This window comes from Balaenoptera borealis (assembly GCF_965194805.1).
Source record: "Balaenoptera borealis genome assembly, chromosome: 5".
Taxonomy (NCBI): Eukaryota; Metazoa; Chordata; class Mammalia; order Artiodactyla; family Balaenopteridae; genus Balaenoptera; species Balaenoptera borealis.
This window is the reverse complement of record NC_138862.1, coordinates 61762050-61780217: the sequence shown is the minus strand read 5'-3', so window position 1 is coordinate 61780217 and position 18168 is coordinate 61762050. Positions and strand designations below refer to the sequence as shown.

Below are 18168 nucleotides of genomic sequence, written 5' to 3'. Positions count from 1 at the left end.
ATGTATATAACTATTACTATCTTCACAGTTTGATATTTTAAAAATATATACCAAAACAAGTGCTCATTAACCATGCTGAAAGATTACATTTTGTCATGACCCAACCTAAAGTTGGCCTTTCTGTCTAAATTTTCTAAATGGTAGAAATTTCAAACAATATTCTTCATGTCTCCCTACAAAAACAAACAAAAATCATCTCCAGGCAAAAATGGGCTTTTTGTACATTCTAAGTTCATATAACCTCTAAAACTTTGACCTAAAAAATGTTTAATTCGGATGATATAGCACATTCCATGGTGCCTAGCAAAGTGCTGGACACATATTGGGAACTTAGTAAGTACTTAGTGAGGGAATGAAGGAAGGGAGAAAGGAGGGAGAAAAGGAAAAAAAGAAAAAGGAAGGAAGGAAGAAAGAAGAGGTGGAAGGAAGTTAATTAAGTTAAGTTAATTAAGAAATTTAAAGATGCCCTTGCGATATAGAAAAGTAGGTATTCACTAGAGTTTAAGAATATCTAGAGAGCAAGTGTCTGTACAAATTAAGTACCTCCGTAGTATGTTGTATAATACCATATTATGTGAAGCTTCATTAATATTTGCCCATGTATGAATAGAGATGATTATAACCTGGTAGATATCTGTCTCAATGACTAGATAAAAACCTGGGGTCTAAGGGAATGATAACGTATTATCGTGAGGCCTATCAGGAAAGCTTATAGGAGAAGATTGGGTACCAGAGTTAAACAGATCAGTTGAAGAAGGTGTTAATGCTGAATAGGTTAAAAGAGAGAAAGGTATAAAATGTATAACCCCTGTGAGCTGTAGAAAAATATGACTTTGCAAACTAATTTGAAATTCTCAGATATAAATTTCAGAGGTTCCAACAGTCATCACCTTCAGTCTTAGGAAACCTCTCACTACTAAGTTTAGCCTGTGTGAAGGGAGAAGTACATGGAAAGTAGAGGCACAACGATTAAGCAGTCAAGCGACATAAGAGTAGAACCAGTTCTTTCAAATACCAAAACTATATAAACAGATATCTTAAGATGATGAGTGTGACAGAATAAGCCTCTCCCCCAAAACACTAAATGTCCACATCCTTTAAACCAGTCTTCTTTTTATCAACCATCCTTCATCTAGAGTTCAAACTGGAAATAATTCAATGAACTCGTCTGTATTAAATACTATTTACTCCTCCAGGTATATTTGTGTTTTATTTAGGATCACTTCCTTTTGTTAAAATAAATGATGCTGTGTTAGTACTCACCCAAGTGTCAGTGAGAGTCAGATGAGGAGATGCATTTTGAGTTGCCAGGGAAAGGGGTGTGGAGAAGGAAGCAGAGAGGATCTCAGTAGCTCCTCAAAGCATATACCATAGTTAGCACCTTCACCACCTTTTGCAAAGTAATTTCTACACATCTGATTGGGGGAAAACGATACGTATGTACCAAGTAGATATTGAAGCTATCAATTAGTTGTACTTTGGAGACATGGTCTGACTTTGAAGGACCAAGAAAATGTGAGGAATTATAGAATACAGAAAAGTAGATTGGGGAAGAGTTCATGGTGTAAATTTCAGTTTCTGGAATCAAGGTCAGGAGACATGGATTTGAGTCAAACAATGACAAACAATGACAAAAAGTTTGTGTAATTCCCTCTCTCTTTTTTTCTTTCATCATCTGGAGTGTTAAAGCATCATTTTTTAAAAAGACAAAATCATGTTACTCGCACATATGTAAAATGAACACGTCCAAGATTTTGATGAAGGACCCAAGAAGATATTACAACTGGTTTAAAAGAGAATGCAAAATGCCACACAATTGTAGTCGGTAAGGAATGCTGAATTTACAAATGTAAAACTAGTAAAACTGATCTATATCCATAGAGTGATAATTAACTGCACTCTACCAGATGCATTTCTATAAATAGGTATTATTTGCATTGTTATCAGTTTTTTATAAATTAACTTTTATCTTGGCGGAGTTGTAAAGTATGCTTATCAAAGATAGGAATCAAACAGGGCACTCATCAAATTTTAGTCTTTCGCAATTTTTCCTTAAAATAGATTAGATGATCTCTTGGGCTCTTTCTAATTCTAATATTCAATTAGTTTCCACAATCAACAAAGGGAAAAACAGGTGAAGAAAAAAGGGTAAGAGAAGTAATGAACTAAGAAGTCTGAAAAAACTTAACTTTCATACTGCTAATCTGGTCTTGCCACCAATAAACTTCCTTCTGTCTCACATTCTGGAATTGGGTGCTTATTATTAATAGATACCATACTAGTTTAAATAGAAAGGGGGAAATCATAAATCACAAGAGACTCTAAATGTATTATACTCATGGATAAATGGCAAAGCTTTCATTGCACATTCACGGTATGCCCATGAAATAGCATGATCTTTGGTTGAAGTAAAATTTGTTCTTGGTTAGACTGACAAGGGTAATTAATGCTTCTGTAGAAAAGCCCTGATCCCCGTTACTTTATGTCACATGAAAGAAAATTCCCCTATTCACTCCTCCCTCATCTGTGGTTCATATTGAGTTATGAATCACACAATGACAGCCCTGCAAAGACAAGCAAAGTGGGGGCCAGGCTAACCCTGCAACAAAGCACTTAGCCAGGACTGCAGGAAACGGCACATTTGCCTTCCTAGAGCAGAGCTGAGCAGGACTTGTTTCACAGATTATGTTCTGAGAGAAGGATATCCAGGGCTTTTCTGAGGCTTCGGGTTACATTAGCATCTGTGGGCTATTTAGCCAGGTTTACCTTTTTCTCCCCCACACATATCCCTTCTTCTTTTCTCTCTTTCATCAGGGCATATCATTTAGTAGCAGACCACACCATTAGTGCAATGACAGAAAGGAACAATTACATGGAACTCATACAGGAGTTATTTAAATTAGCATTTTAAAATTTGCTAACATTTATTGAACTCTTCCTAGAGGAAGTGTCCAATAAATGTTAGACATACTATGTTCACTATCTCATTTGATCCACCTATCAAGCCCAGGAGGTAGGTAGGCCCTGATGTTATCTCATCTCTTAAGTGAAGATGGTAATTAACTTGCCTGAAGTTCCATAGTTGATAAATGGCAAAGTCAGGCCTCAAACCTGGGTCTGACTGATACCAGACTCCCCATCTTAAGCATTTTACACATAGCTTCATCCCCACCACTCATCCCTACTGAGCCCTATCCATATTAGTGGGCAGGTTAAGAGTGATTCTACATCCCTCAGAGAGATAAATGGTAGATTATTTTATGCTCTCCCATTCTGAGCATGACCAGACATACTCTCTCCAGGCTGTGGTAAACATAGATCTGTACCTGTGTGCAGGGAGAAACTGAAGAGCTTAGGACAGCACAGAACTGATGTTGCTCTACTTCCCACTCGCTGCTACCTTTTTTTTTTTTTTCCTCAATGAGCCTACCCTAACAAAGAGAAGAAAGCAGGGTTTACTTTTTACCGAAGTTCGTTCTGGGCAGTAAGGTTTTCCTTGAGCAAAATAAATACAATGAGGCCTGAGAGTTCTTTTCAAGACCTCACAACCCTATCCTTTAAAGTTTCATAATTCTCATTATTAGGAATTCTCCCTATAAGAAATTCTTTCCTTTGTGGTCAGCATTGCTAGGCAGTAAAATTAGATCAGATTTTGGAGGAAGACAAATCTCACCTGCATCCTTTACTAACTGGGTTAATTCCTGACCAGTTTTTAGCCCACTTCCTCATCTGTGAAACCTACTGATTGATCAAGAAAATTCCCCTATTCAAAAGTTGTTTACACTTCCTCTTTCAAATGCAAAGTTCCCTAAAATTACTAGCACTTTATTGCTAATTTGGTAACAAGATAATCGTTCTCTTCAATAGACCTTGGGAAAATGGTTGTTCTGGTAGAAAAAAGGGAGACTCAAAAATTGAAAGAATGAACAATTAAAGAGAGAGGTGGAAAAAATTACCAAAGATACACTATCACTAAATCACAAAAAATCACCTCGAGAGTAGTGATTCAAAACCTGTATCACAGGTGGTACAGAGAGGAGGTGAAGGAAAGGATGTTAATACAAAGGATTGATAATGTGAAGGACACTAAAGCATCATATGTTTATTGCCTTGGCAAAAATCTTTTCTTTAATCATGCAATATTGCCTTTAGGCTTTATACACGTCTTGAACATAGCAGACTTTCAGGACCATACAGAGCCCTAGGGCAACATTATATTTAAAAAGTCATCACTGTATCTTTAAAGGATACAAAACAGGTATGCTGCATTTATTTTTCATTTTGTTTTTCACTTACAAAAATGATACCTGGAACATCAACCAACTAGCAAAGCACAGCTGTGAGTCAAAAGACTAACTACCAGCCCAGAAGACTGTTGAGGTCACAAAAGGCAATATAAGACCATTATCTATCATTGCCCCTTCCAGCCCACTTTGTCACTAACATCACTTTCACTTCCCCACACACATATACTCAAGTCCAGTATTTTTTAACTTAACAAAGGAATAGAAGAGGTAACTAAACTGTGTGTATGACTGTATACAATTCACTTCTCTGTTAATTAAGACTGGTGTATTGCATTGTTGGACTCCCAGGGATTCCCCAAGGCCCAACCCATCACTAGCTCCATATTACTTCTTTTCTACCACTCAGTGTCCTTTCTCCCTGATGCCCATATTGGAAAGAAATTAAAAAATGATTATAGGCATGCGCAGTTCAGTCCTGCACCAGCGTCATGTGCCAGCCTCATGGGCTTCCTCCCTGCACAGCCTGTGAGTGACAGCCCTTCCCTCACATCTGACTGGGCCTGTGGGGCAAGGAGGTGTTGCACAAAAGGAAATCTGAGGCACAGAGAAGTTAACTGCCTGGTCCAAGATCACAGAACTACCGTGTGGCTGACAGGGTCTTGGTGCTCTGGCCGGGTGTCAGGCCTGAGCCCCTGAGGTGGGAGAGCTGAGTTCAGGACATTGGACCACCAGAGACCTCCCAGCCCCACATAATATCAATAGGCAAGAGCTCTGCCAGAGATCTCTGTCTCAACGTTAAGACCCAGCTCCACTCAACGAACAGCAAGCTCCAGTGCTGGACACCCCATGCCAAACAACTAGCAAGACAGGAACACAACCACACCCATTAGCAGAGAGGCTGCCTAAAATCATAATAAGTTCACAGACAGCCCAAAAGACACAACCGGACTCAGTCCTGCCTACCAGAAAGACAAGATCCAGCCTCATCCACAAAAACACAGGCACCAGTCCCCTCCACCAGGAAGCCTACACAACTCACTGAACCAACCTTAGCCACTGGGGGCAGACACCAAAAACAATGGGAACTACAAACCTGCCGCCTGTGAAAAGGAGACCCCAAACACAGTAAGTTAAGTAAAATGAAAAGACAGAGAAATACGCAGGAGATGAAGGAGCAAGGTAAAAACCCACCAGACCAAACAAAAGAAGAGGAAATATGCAGTCTACCTGAAAAAGAATTCAGAGTAATGGTAGTAAAGATGATCCAAAATCTTGGAAATAGAATGAGGAAAATACAAGAAATGTTTAACAAGGACCTAGAAGAAATAAAGAGCAAACAAACAATGATAAACAGCAAAATAAATGAAATTAAAAATTCTCTAGAAGGAATCAATAGCAGAATAACTGAGGCAGAAGAACAGATAAGTAAACTGGAAGATAAAATAGTGGAAATAACTACCGCAGAGCAGAATAAAGAAAAAAGAATGAAAAGAATTGAGGACAATCTCAGAGACCTCTGAGACAACATTAAATGCACCAACATTCGAATTATAGGGGTCTCAGAAGAAGAAGAGAAAAAGAAAGGGACTGAGAAAATATTTGAAGAGATTATAGTTGAAAACTTCCCTAATATGGGAAAGAAAATAGTCAATCAAGTCCAGGAAGTGCAGAGAGTCCCATACAGGATAAATCCAAGGAGAAACATGCCAAGACACATAGTAATCAAACTATCAAAAATTAAATAAAAAGAAAAAATATTAAAAGCAACAAATAATACACAAGGGAATCCCCATAAGGTTAGCAGCTGATCTTTCAGCAGAAACTCTGCAAGCCAGAAGAGAGTGGCAGGACATACTTAAAGTGATAAAAGGGAAATACCTACAACCAAGATTACTCTACCCAGCAAGGATTCAGATTCGATGGAGTAATTAAAATCTTTACAGACAAGCAAAAGTTAAGAGAATTCAGCACCACCAAAACCAGCTTTACAACAAATGCTAAAGGAACTTCTCTAGGCAGGAAACACAGAGAAGGAAAAGACCTACAAAAACAAACCCAAAACAATTAAGAAAATGGTAATAGGAACATACATATCGATAATTACCTTAAATGTAAATGGATTAAATGCTCCAACCAAAAGATATACACTGGCTGAATGGATACAAAATCAAGACCTGTACATATGCTGTCTACAAGGGACCCACTTCAGACCTAGGGACACATACAGAGTGAAAGTGAGGGGATGGAAAAAGATATTCCATGCAAATGGAAATCAAAAGAAATCTGAAGTAGCAATTCTCATATCAGACAAAATAGACTTTAAAGACTATTACAAGAGGCAAAGGAGGACACTACATAATGATCAAGGGATCTATCCAAGAAGAAGATATAACAATTGTAAATATTTATGCACCCAACATAGGAACACCTCAATACATAAGGTAAATGCTAATAGCCATAAAAGGAGAAATCGACAGTAACACAATCATAGTAGGGGACTTTAAAACCCCATGTTCACCAATGGACAGAGCAACCAAAATGAAAATAAATAAGGAAACATACCTTAGAACATTCTATGACATAAATCACACAGCAAGGTCCTTTTTGACCCACCTCCTAGAGAAAGGGAAATAAAAACAAAAATAAACAAATGGGACCTAATGAAACTTAAAAGCTTTTGCACAGCAAAGGAAACCATAAACAAGACCAAAAGACAACCCTCAGAATGGGAGAAAATATTTGCAAATGAAGCAACTGACAAAGGATTAATCTCCAAAATATACAAGCAGCTCGTGAAGCTCAATATCAAAAAAACAAACAACCCAATCAAAAAAATGGTCAGAAGATCTAAATAGATATTTCTCCAAAGAAGATATACAGATTGCCATCAAACACATGAAAGGATGCTCAACATCACTAATCATTAGAGAAATGCAAATCAAAACTACAATGAGGTATCACCTCACACCGGTCAGAATGGCCATCATCAAAAAATCTACAAACAATAAATGCTGGAGAGGGTGTGGAGAAAAGGGAACCCTCTTGCACTGTTGGTGGGAATGTAAATTGATACAGCCACTACGGAGAACAGTATGGAGGTTCCTTAAAAAACTAAAAATAGAACTACCGTACGACCCAGCAACCCCACTACTGGGTATATGCCCTGAGAAAACCATAATTCAAAAAGACACATGCACCCCAATGTTCATTGCATCTCTATTTACAACAGTCAGGACATGGAAGCAACCTAAGTGTCCATCAACAGATGAATGGATAAAGAAGATGTGACACATATATACAATGGAATATTATTCAGCCATAAAAAGAAATGAAATTGAGTTATTTGTAATGAGGTGGATGGACCTAGAGTCTGTCATACAGAGTGAACACATATATATGGAATTCAAAATAAAAGGTTCTGAAGAACCTAGGGGCAGGACAGGAATAAAGATGCAGACATAGAGAATGGACTTGAGGACACGTGGAGGGGGAAGGGTAAACTGGGAAGAAGTGAGAGCGTGGCATGGACGTATATACACTACCAATTGTAAAACAGATAGCTAGTGGGAAGTAGCCGCATAGCATAGGGGGATCAGCTTGGTGCTTTGTGACCACCTAGAGGGGTGTGATAGGGAGGGTGGGAGGGAGACACAAGAGGGAGGAGATATGGGGATATATGTATATGTCTAGCTGATTCACTTTGTTGTACAGCAGAAACTAACACAACAATGTAAAGCAATTATACTCCAATAAAGATGTTAAAAAATAAATAATAATTATAATGGATGAGTCTATTTTGTTTGTGCTTCAAAGAGCTTCTAGGAACAAAGCCCAAAGAGAAAAAACATTACTAGGATGATTCCACATTTAACTAAGAGATTCCTGGACTCTCAATTGAGAAAAAAAATGGCCATCTAGTCACATTGAATATTTATTGAGACCTCACTGGTATGCTAATGCTAGGCTTTTGTTATTTTCACTGGCAGTCACAATTTCAGACAGAAACAAAGGTACCTTTTTATTGAAAAGGCACAAGGGTGGAAGTCAAAAGACAAGGGATCCTGCTCCAGAATCTAACATTCAGTTCCAATGCCCTCTGACTTCTTCCTTCTGAATAGGGTTTACCTGACTGCCTTAAGGGGTTATGTGAGAATCAAGAGAGATAGTATATAGAAAAGTGCTTTATAATCTGTTAAGTATTATATAAATATATATTAAACTGCACATAAAATCATTATATTAAAAAACAAACACACCTTGGAAATTTAATGAAACCAAGGTGAACACCACTATTGCAATTAATTCCTCTCATCTTATAAAATGTACAACAGTAGTAGGGACAAAATAAATGTTTAAATAAGTGTTTCAGGGTCTGTGTGGTCAGCAGTGCTCACTCACTGGCAAAGCGTCTCACTACTCCACCTCAGTCTCCCAGTACACATGGCTCCAATTCATGCCTCAGCAAAAGTAAAATATATATAATTTTTTCAGTATTGCTTATGAACATCAGAAACTGCAATGTCGAACCCACCTATGTCAAAGGCTGAAGTATGGTGGCAGAGGGGGTCTTGCAGTGACAGGTGTAGTTAGCATACAATGCCTAAACTTTTCTCAAATTACTTCCACCCAGTCTAACCCCACCTGTCCATCTCACAAGTGAGACATGGTGTGGGAACACCTGGGGAACACGGAGCATTTCCCACGCACTTCCAAACTTCCAAGGCAGGAAGGGTACATATCCTACTTATTGGAAACATTTGAAAACTATTGAAAATAGTTAAAACGATATAGACTGTGGTTTAATGCTCTTTAAATTGCATCAGTTAAAATGCAACAGTTTAACCAAAATAGACAAATTTATAACACCGAAAATTTAAGTATTTTAATATAACTTAAACAACATAACACTTTAATCATTTCTATCTGGCTGACATTTTTCGTGCTAGCTACACAAAACTTACTGATAAATGTCAACACTGCATCATTTTGCCTCACTGTGGCATAGACTCCCACTGGGGTAGTTGAATAGTTCACAGTGATTAGTGTTTCTCTGATAACTGTTCCCAGTATAGAGGAGTGGGTTCCATAACTATGTGTATACTATGAGACCCTATCCCAGGTTGTATTTGACTGATTTAGGGTGGGCACCTATCCCCAAATTTCCTCCCAAGAATTTACTATACTTTCGAACTAAGAGGCACAATTACTTTGGTTCATTGAAGAACTGGTCCACTAACTGAGGTCTCTAGGACTTTCCCAGAACCTACTCCCAATGGCTGGTTGCCCAGTTCTTCCTTGGAATCTGTAAGATTGTCTAGCATATGTCCAATTAATTCTTTTTTAGCCTAAGTTATTTAGAATTGATATAGCTACTTGCAGTCAAAAGAATCTTAATATAGAAATTGTAACACAAGTTTATTTTTCCTTTGCTTATTGTAGTGGGCAGAATTCTAAAATGGCCCACCAAATTCCCACACCTTGGTGTATACTCCCTGTATAATTCCCTCCCCTTGAGTGGAGGCAGAACCTGTGAATATGATGGGAATTAAAATATCAAACTATGATTTTGTGGCAAATTCATTCACTAAATTCTATCTTAGATCCAGGTCTAAAAAGATAAGGACTAGATTTGAGGAACTGAGGAAAAAACTCATGGACATTGGCCAATTCTATGTCCAAACTTTCTCAAACATCAAAACGATAGGAGAACCACAGAGACAAAGAGTTATATCAGAGTGAAAAAAGCTCCCTGGGCACCCTTCTGTTTCTTGGAGGTAGGATATCTAGGGTGGTGGTGCTGACAGGCAGTCAGCATGGGGAAAGGAACCAGCCAGAGCAGAGTATCTGAAAAGGAGTTTCCCAAGATCTTTTCTATCCCCTGTGGGAGTGGCATGAAGGTGCACAGATATAACCTATGCTTCCATATAGAACAAAGTTATGCTCCTTAGCAAAGCAGCATTATACAGACTCATTTTAAGGGTTCTGGGTACTTAAATTTTTGATTGTGTGATCCCTTTATTTCTGAACCTCCACCTCAGATTATGCAACTCTTATTATCTGACTCTGCATTGTTGGACCTAAGATTTTTCCATTTCTGTTAATTTAGGTGCTTTCTGAGAACAGGCATGACCATATTCTGCCACACGTTTAGAAAGGTCAACGCTGTAGCTGCTATACAATCTTCTTGGCACTGACTGAAAGAAAATTAAAAAAAAAATTGTCCTCAAGAGAAAGTGATGCATGTAAACATATAATTATAATACAGCATGAGACATGGCACAATGGAAACATAGACAAATTGCTATGGTAGAACAGAGATAAAGGGAACTAAGTCCTTCTGGAGAAGGTTTTAGGTTGGAAGATAAATGCCATAACAAATTGGAAAAATAATCATACAACTAGAAGCTTAAAAAGGTTAGATATTTGACAGAGGATGTTGATAACAGGGGAAGTTAAACATGTGTGAGAGCAGGGGGTTATGGGAAACCTCAGGTCCTTTCTCTTAATTTTGTTGTGAACCTAAAACTGCTACTTAAAAAATAAAGTCTTTTTAAAAAAGTAAATGAATAGACCATTAAATAAAATTAAATTTTAAGAAGGTAGATATTTTTACAAACAATACCAAATAGTAAACAAAAACTAAAAATTCCTGAACTGAACCATTTAATGTGGGGAAAGACCTAGAGCTCATTAAAAAGATTACGTGTGCAAGGACTCATTAAGAACAGTGAGGTTCAAAAGTCATGTTACTGAGTTTACAGTCAGATGGCATTGCCTGTCATTCCCCAGATCATTTCCCATGCTTTCTGCTCTGTAGGAACAACCTTCAGTGGTGCTTTATTTGCATGTCAGACTAAAATGACATTGATCCAAACAGACACCAACACAGAATTGCAGAGGAAGCCCCACTGAGTCAGTGCTGGCAAAGGAGTACACCAACAAAGGAACGATTGAAGCCATGAAGTACAGGAAGTGTGTGGGTATAGGTGTGTGGGAAAGGATGTCAACACCATGAGTCAATGCCTGAGGACAGGTGGGGGTGGCCACATACACAGGGAAGACAGAAGAAGTGGTCCCAGTACATAAATGAATGAAAGAGAGACGAACTGAAGCATAGAAGTTAAGTTATAGGATACAGGAGGAAGGAAGAAAAAGAAAAACAAGCAGAGTACAAGAAGTAGATAGTAATAGAGGTTCAAAAACAGAGAAGGAGACAAGGATACCCAGGGGGGAAAGAGAGAGAGAGAGATTATCCATAATGGCAACTCAGTGGGGCAAAACTCCACTGTTTGCCTCTGGGTTTCACAAGACTGTCCATTCAGTGTGTTCTATGGAACACCATGCCCTAGAAATATTTTCTATTTTTTTTTAGGACAAGAAAGAACTTTTCTCTGTGTTTTCTCCCCCTCCATCTATACTGCCACCCCTCTTCCCCAGTGTGCGATTTCAGCGATATTTCTCTGTATCTTGAAAGCACACTTATAACAAATAACCTACTATGATCATTGCAAAATTTTTATTAAATTTCATAATTTTCTGATGGGGGAATTGGAACTTACAGAAGGAACATGCTTAGCCAATTCTTTAAAGGTAACTTCTGTCACCTAGGAAGAGAGGCACATTAATTATACTCTTGTGACCAAGCAACAATCCCTATTAAGATAGCCAAGAGCTGGGCAAGCAACATCCGCAGCTATATTTAGCTAAGGGCCAATTGCCACTCTGCACTCCAGTTCAGCCCGCAAAGCCAAAGAGGAATGTAACGGCAGCACCATGAGGACTCCTGAATGCAGCTATAGCATAATGCTGTGGTCAGATGCAAGGGGCATTTCTGGCCTTTGCAGACCTGTCACAGGGGAGTGGAGGCAGAGCAGCGTGCCTTCTTACTAACAGGAAAAAACTTAACTCTAGTAGAAGGAGAAAGGGATAAGACAAAAATAACTTTCCCACCTCTTTTTGCAATTTCTGTAGTCACCTTCTTCTCTCCCTAGCCCTTATTAGGAAAATGTGACGGTCTGTTTCTCCAAATGCTGTAAAATCATACAATCATCTTCCAAATACGTGAACTGATCTACAAAGGCAATTTTGCCAAATATCCTACTTACAGTGCAATTTCATAAAACAGGAAAGAAAAACAGGCTCATAAAAATGAAGAAAAAAATGAGATTCCTTCATTTGGCCACTAGATTTATGATAACATATTCTCTCATTTTTCTCCTTAAACTAGCAGTTTCAAGCTACAGGAAAGGGTCCGGAGACTGGGCTGAACTTCAGATGGGTTAAAATATGCTTAAGAGACTTTTAAAAAAAAGTGAATCAAACTAAGAGCCAATCAAATAAAACACCAATCCAAAGAGCTGGGAAGAGAATCAGAAACAAAATAGCAAGCGATGAGCTGAGAGAGTAGGGTCTGTCCTAGTGGTACTTCCTTAGTGCAGGAGAGGGATTCAGGACCCTTCTGTAGAACTCATGTCCCCAGTCCACCTGAGCAGAGGAATCTCTGGGAGCAAGAGCCTGATGGCTCTGCACCCTGACCAGTGATTTTCCAGCCACTGCTTGAACCCTTTCAATGTCTAAAAAAATTACAACTTTGCCAGGCAACTTATTCCATTGTTGGACACCTCTGGTTACCAGAAAAGATGATCATAAGATCTGAGTCAGAAAGTTCTGCCTTCTCTCTATTTTTCCATTATCTCTTAGTATCACATTTATCTTTCTGCAGCTGCAGGCCTTGCCTGTATTTTTTCTTCTTCTTTCAACCCAAGATCCTTTATTATTCTTAGTTGTCTTTTTTTTTTTTTTCTCAAAAGTGAGCTCCTGCTGGATTTTTGCTTTCCTCAACTATTTATCCAGGTACCTGACACCCCTTCTTGGATTCATTGTTGATGCTCGTCTTACCATCATGATTGTGGGTCCATTAAAAAAGCTGAGTTGGCAGGCACTCTCTATGCAGCCAATTCATTTCTAACTACATCCCTTCTTTTTCTTCTCATAGAAATTATTCACAATTGTATTCAGAACTTTATTTTTCAAGTGTTCCAACCCTTTGAGCCATAGAATAATATTTTATTAGAGTGTTTATTATGGAAGCAGGGCTAACATTGCATCACAGTGAAAAAGGCACTCTCCTGAGGTGCATAGAAGGCATGTGTTGATGGCCAAATGAACACTACAATAGATGTTTCCCTTTAGGTAGCCCCTCAGGAGAGTTACTGCACAGAACAGGAGTCTAACAGCACCACATGAGAAGTGGATGCTGAGCCAGGCCCACTCAGAAACTAAGTGGTTTGCTTCTGCTGACCAGGCCTTCAAGATGAGTGAGTCTAATCTTTGCTTCAACAAAATCACAATTCTCAATGAGTCATGGATATTTGGGTGGCTTTAGAGTAGTTAAAATCACAAATGTCAAATCCACAAATGTGAAAAGCCTACAGCAGAGATCAAAACACAAATGTTTATAGAAGCCAGGCAGGAAACATAAATGAGAAACTCAGGATGGATGGAAGACAATAGCAAGTGATAAAGGCTATGTTTAATTGGGAAGGAATAATAATCATAATCACAGCAAACACTGATATAGCAGTTATTCTGTACCAGGCATAAGTTGAAGAGTTTTACACATATTAATTTATTTAACTCTCCAAACCACGAGGTTCCCTTACTATCCCCCAATGTAAAGGTAGGAAAACTGAGACACAAAGCATTTAAGTTAGAAGCACATACCCCATGTAAAGGGGGCAAATACTACTCAAGTCCAACTAATTGTTGTCATTAAGATTAGTGTTCCAATGCTATCAAGTCTTGTGACTTTATAAGAGAAGCTAGGAATTCAAATTTGTATGTGAAGTCTTAGTTTTAAATTACGGCTCGTGATCTTTAAACATATTTTATGGACCAAATATGTCTAGTATTCAGCCCAGAGGACACTAGCTTATGTTTCGGTATTTACTACACTTTAATAAAGGGATTGTCCTCAACAATGATATCTCTTCAGTTATTATTTTTAGCATTTTCTTTTTGGAAAAGTGACAAGATTAGGAATTCCTTCTGAACAAGTCAAAAAGAAGGGAAGGGAGGAAGAGAAGGGAAAAAAAAGGAAGAAAGAGAGACATTCATACATTCATTCATTCATTCATCCCTGGGCCATAATTCCTTTGAGCAGATGCACACAGCACACTGCTGTTATACAAGACCACACTTTATGAATTTCAGAATGATACACGCACACACACGCACCGCCCCCCCCCACATACACACACACACAAAACTATGTGTACAGCAAATAGAAGTGGATCCTTCCTGAATCTCCTACAATCCAAGTGCATTACAACCATCTCTACCGTCTTTCCCTCCTCTGATCCACTCCCAAATGAAGCCATAGCCCTGCTTTTCAATCTATCTACAATTCCAGTCCTCTCAGTTGTCCCACACCAAATCTCTCCAACCATCCCAGGATTCCAATTACACTACAAAAAGTCCCTTCTGGATATCTCTACTACCTATTTAGAGACAAAAATACTCTTCTGAGGAGAGCATACAATGTTAGAACAGTAAAGTTCATTAAGAATACCGCTTCTGCCTTTTAAAAGTAAAATAATTAAGGCTTAGATTGATAAAGCAACTTGTTTAAGAGTTTAGAAGCAATCTGTGAGTCTCATTCCAGTGTCCTATCAGATGACCAGTTGGATTTACTATTCGGGGAACATCTAGGAGAACTTTACTGTGTCCTGAAAGCAGATATATACAAAATCCAGATAGTTTTTTATTTTTTGCTTCAGTGCCTTTCCTTGATGCCAATATCCTTTTTTTCCTCTCCCGGCTAACAAATACTCATTGTTCAAGCACAAATCACTACTTCCAAGAAGCCTTCCCAGACACCCTTTCTTTGCATCATACACAACTGAGATGTTGCTCTTGTGTGCTAACTTTTATCAGTCTTCTCACCATGTTGTACTACAAATGGTTCTTTAGGTGTTAGCCCTGCTCCCCTCAACTCCTGCCTCTTGGGGACAACGGATGGACCCTTTTATTGCTGTGAACCTAGGGCCTGGTAAGTTACTGACAGATGCATAGTGAGCTGTCAGAAAAAGTTAGTTTAATGAATGGATGAGTAGATGCCCCCTCTGCCCTTTGAGAGACACAAGCGAGAACTGATATTTCTACCAAGATACTGAATGTCTAAGGATGAACTCTGCCACAGAGGAAAGAAAAAACTTCCTTAGTGACCTCATTCTTTATGGGAGGAAAAAAAGTGAATCTCTCTTCTCAATTTATTTTTATGATGATGGATTCTTAAGGAAAGTTTGATTGTTTTACCAAGGATGACTCAAGTACCTGTAATACCGTTGATTTTTTCCACTGGATTTTACAGATAATCTGTTCTGTTTGAACACGGACTCTGGTAGAGGGGGCATGGGAGGGAAACAAAAAGAGGATTCTCTAAATTTGGCCCTTGTATAGGATATAGATTAGAACTGGGCTTGCTTACTGGGCAAGAATTAGCTATTGGAATGTCAGAAACCTATGTTATGTTTGTCTGATGGTGTTTTGAGGCACATTTGAGTGTGCTGCATGCTTTCTTTTCTTGTTTCTCTTTTGTTTCTCCATGGGTCCTTTAGCAAAGTTCCTTTTCTAAAATTCATCTGATCTCAGCTATATAAAAGCAGAGAGTAGTTTTCCCAATACTTGTGTGATAAAGAAAGGGAGAGCAGCAGTGTCAGCAGAAATAAAATGAAAGAACCCCAAGGGCCTGTATACTTACCCACTGAACACCAAGAAAATACAGGTTAGAGAATATAGAAATGAGATTTCTCATATACCTCCTCAATATATTTTGTTTTGAGCACTTCCTTTCAATCCTCATGCCCACAACCTCGATTCAGAACCTCATCATTTCCAATTTACGTCATTTCATTATCTTCTTACTGGTCTCCAAGACTCCAAATTCTACCCCTCCCATCCTCACATCTTCCAATCCACTCACCATGCTCTGGAGTGAGCTACCTGAAAAATTATTTTATTCCTTGCCAAGTTAAGTTTTACTACCCTCCTCTTGTTTACAATCCCTCAGCATCTTCTGTGAGGCCAGTATTACCTTGACACCGAAACCAAAGATATCACAAGAAAAGTATGTACAGACCAATATCCCATATAATATAGGTGCAAAAGTCCTTAACAAAACACTAGGAAACTGAATCCAATAACATGTAAATAGTATTATATACCACAAACAAGGTATATTTACACTAGAAATGCAAGGTTGCTATAACATATGAAAATAAATCAATATATGACATTAATAGAAAAAATGGCAAAAATCATATGATTTGACAAAGTTCAACAACCTTTCATAATAAAAATACTTAAAGTAGGAATGCAAGGGAACTTTCTCAACCTGATAAAAGACAGCTATAGGGGCTTCCCTGGTGCCACAGTGGTTAAGAATCCACCTGCCAATGCAGGGGACACGGGTTCAAGCCCTGGGCCGGGAAGATCCCACATACCGCGGAGCAACGAAGCCTGTGTGCCACAACTACTGAGCCTGCGCTCTAGAGCCCGTGAGCCACAACTACTGAAGCCCACACACCTAGAGCCCGTGCTCCGCAACAAGAGAAGCCAACGCAGTGAGAAGCCCGTGCACCGCAACAAAGAGTAGCCCCTGATCGCCACAACTAGAGAAAGCCCGTGCCAGCAACAAAGACCCAACTCCGCCAAAAATAAATAAATAAATAAATAAATAATAAAAAATAAATTTATTAAAAAAAAAATTCTTAAAAAAATTAAGACAGCTATAAAAAACCCACAGCTAATATTATACTTAATGGTGAAAGATTAAATGTTTTCAGCCTAAGATAAGGAAGAAGACAAGGCTATACACTCTTGCTACTATTAGGCAACATTGTACTGGAGGTTCTACCCAGGAAAACTAGGCAAGAAAAGGAAATAAGAGGGATCCAGACTGGAAAGGAAGAATTAAAACTATCTCTATGTGTAGTGACATGATCTAATATATAGAAAATCTGCAATATTCAACAAAAAAAAATTAGAACTAACAAATGATTTTGGCAATGTTGCAAGATAAAGATTAACACATAAAAATCAATTGTTTTGTATACACTAGCAATGAACTGTTGGAAAGTGAAATTAAGAAAACCATTTTTTACAATGGTATCAAAAAGAATAAAATACTTGGGAATAAATTTAACTCTGGAAGTGCAATATTTGTACACTGAAAGCTACCAAATGTTGTTGACAGAAATTAAAGAAGAACTTAAATAAATGTATAGATATCCTATATTCATGGGTTGGAAGATAATGTTAAGAGAGTAATACTTCCCAAACTGATCTACAGATTCAACACAATGCTTATAAAAATGTAGCTGTCCTGATGGTCCTAAAATTCATATGGAAAAGCAAAGTTGGAGGACTCAAACGTTCCAATTTCAAAACTTTCTACAAAGCTATAGTAATCAAGATAAGGTGGTATTGGTATAGGTGAGATATATAAATCAATGGAATATAATTCACATTCCAGAAATAAATGCTTACATTATCAATTATTATCAATTTATCTTCAGCAAGGGTGACAAGATAATCCAACAGGAAAAGAATAGTCTTCAACAAATGGTACTAGGGGAACTGGATACCTACATGCCAAAGAATAATGTTGGAACCCTAATGCATTCCATATACAAAGATTAACTCAAAGTAGATCAAGGATCTAAATATAAAATGTAAAACTATAAAATTCCTAGGAGAAAACATAGGAGCAAATATTTGTGACCTTAGTTTAGGCAATAATTTCTTAGATATGGTGCCTAATGCACAGATGATGAAAGAGAAAAATAGATAAATTGGATTTCATCAAAATTGAAAACATTTTCTTTCAAAGGACACAATCAAGTAAGTAAAAAAAAAATCA

The 18168-nt window shown here is 38.1% G+C and overlaps 1 long non-coding RNA gene across 10 annotated transcripts in view; it reads right to left on the bottom strand.

The window, feature by feature from the left end:
• The window catches only part of LOC309630049, a 384028-nt gene that overhangs the window by 237719 nt on the left and 128141 nt on the right, over positions 1–18168 (bottom strand). The window contains exon 3 of one of the 10 annotated variants that reach the window (XR_014245374.1): positions 6810–6863. The exons of the other annotated variants lie outside the window; for them this stretch is intronic. This is a non-coding gene — a long non-coding RNA (uncharacterized lncRNA). The remainder of the gene's footprint in view (positions 1–6809; positions 6864–18168) is intronic. 10 annotated transcript variants of the gene reach the window in all.